Below are 2,513 nucleotides of genomic sequence, written 5' to 3'. Positions count from 1 at the left end.
TAGCGTTGTAAGTCCGCGGACATACTGTTGTGGTTTTTCGTGCAACTCGGATCTCTGCTGCTAACTACAAAACGGTGAACGTTAAATAAAGCAACAACATTCTCATAAAAATCATATTCACTTTAATAAACTTTATATTTTAATTCTAACTTTTACACGATGAAAATGTTTGAGATGGAAAGTGTATAGCCCGTGAATGTAATTAAGCTACGCAAGGAATATCACCATTATTAAATGTATATATAAGCAATCCTGGCCATTTGAATTGAGATAACATTGTGGATAAGTATCGAATTATTTGTTTTTGTTGTAGATGAAACATAATCTAAGCATGCGCAATTTCACAAACATTAGATGTTCTTCTATTGGTTATATTTTGACGTATGTATTTGCATAATACACGATTTGACGGGAAAGTCATTCTGCCTTTAAAGAACTAGTAAATTTAGTACTAGTAAATGTCTTCTCTGAAGCCAGTACTAAAAATTGATGAAGCTCTTTCCATCTTACGAGTTCTTCACACTTTGCCCTAAAGTTGAACAATTTTGTATCCTACTTTAATGCTTGTTTTAGCAACTGCATCGTAATATGAAATAAGAACACAAAGAATGTTATGATTGTTCTCAAGTCAAAGTAAACACAAAATATATAATACAACAGAATTCTGTTGGCCGTGTTTAGAAAGGACAGCCAGCTTATCAATCTGCTTTATTTGTTTTTAGAAATATCAGCCAGTCTATCAATCTGCTATATTTGTGTTTAGAAAGAACAGCCAGCCTATCAAACTGTTGTATTCGTGTTTAAAAAGAACAACCAGCCTATCAAGCTGTTCTTTCTTTTGTGTTAAAAGAAATAGCCAGCCTATCAATCTACTGTATTTGTGTTTAGAAAGAACAGCCAGTCTATCAATCTGCTATATTTGTGTTTAGAAAGAACAGCCAGCCTATCAAGCTGTTGTATTTGTGTTTAAAAAGAACAGCCAGCATATAAGTCTGCTATACTTGTGTTTAGAAAGATCAGCCAGCCTATCAAGTTGTTGTGTTTGTGTTTAGAAAGAACAACCAGCTTATCAATCTGCTGTATTTGTGTTTAGAAAGAACAGCCAGCCTATCAATCTGCTGTATTTGTGTTTAGAAAGAACAGCCAGTCTATCAATCTGCTGTATTTGTGTTTAGAAAGAACAGCCAGCCTATCAATCTGCTGTATTTGTGTTTAGAAAGAACAGCCAGCCTATCAATCTGCTGTATTTGTGTTTAGAAAGAACAGCCAGTCTATCAATCTGCTATATTTGTGTTTAGAAAGAACAACCAGCTTATCAATCTGCTATATTTGTGTTTAGAAAGAACAGCCAGTCTATCAAACTGCTATATTTGTGTTTAGAAAGATCAGCCAGCCTATCAAGCTGTTGTATTCGTGTTTAAAAAGAACAGCCAGCCTATAAATCTGCTATATTTATATATGTGTATAAAGTTAAGGTACAAGTAATCCTGTGGGGGAGCTATAGCAAGTTTGTTATGGTATTCAAGGCCGAGTTTTTAGTGTTGGAAAGTAAACGAAGTAGCCATAGAAATATTTTAACAAATGTTGTTAGGAAGATTTTATGAAAACTAGTTATGCTAATATAATAATAAATTGACAGACAACGATTTATAAGCATAATATAGTGGTTTTATTTTTTATTTTTTGTAATATAATACATGTTTCGACAGAAAGTTGGTCTGTCTTCTTTCTGAGAAAGACAGACTCGTGTTCTGTAGAAACATGTAGTATGTTACCTAAAAATAAAACCACTGTATTATGCTTATAAATCGTTGTCAGTGAATTTATTATGAAATGTTCTATGATAACGAGTACAAGTTTAGTGTTGTTCAGTATCGAAGCTGCTAAAGAAAAGTTATTTGTTAGAGAGTATAGTAGTAGATAGAAGTATGTTCGGTGATGGAGAGAAGTAACTAGTGAAGTATTCAGCTGGAGTCGGAGAGTATAAAGGTAGCAACGGAAATATTCATTGCTTCGGTAAGTACGAACGTTGCCATAGAGAAAGTTCGTTTAAGATAGTACTTGTTGGTATGGTGATGATCAGAGCTGGATAAAACAGATGATGAATAAATTATTTGGTGTAGTGTTATAGACTCCTTTGTTGAGCTTGCTATTAGCTTGTTCATGTGTGACATTCCTACAGTACGTGGACTGTTATATAATTAAATTTTTTTTAATAAAAATCAGTTAATATTTGTAGAAATCTCACAGTTTCTATTCACAATGAAGAAACATATGTTTCCGAAAATCTGGTCAATTAGCCTAAATAAATGAAGCAAAATACAAAATAATCTTTATAGCAAAATTATTTTATTTATCAACAACAAAAAACATGGCTCCATCTTTCAAAGACGAAATTTTCTAAAAACTGAATCATATTAAATATAATTGTAAAACTCTCAGGTCTGCATGTGACTTGTTTTTAATATTGTACAAATATTATGTCGCAGATTCTGGATCAAAAACAATTCAGA

This window comes from Limulus polyphemus, unplaced genomic scaffold, assembly GCF_000517525.1.
Source record: "Limulus polyphemus unplaced genomic scaffold, Limulus_polyphemus-2.1.2 Scaffold928, whole genome shotgun sequence".
Classification (NCBI taxonomy): domain Eukaryota; kingdom Metazoa; phylum Arthropoda; class Merostomata; order Xiphosura; family Limulidae; genus Limulus; species Limulus polyphemus.
Note: the sequence above shows the minus strand (reverse complement) of the source record.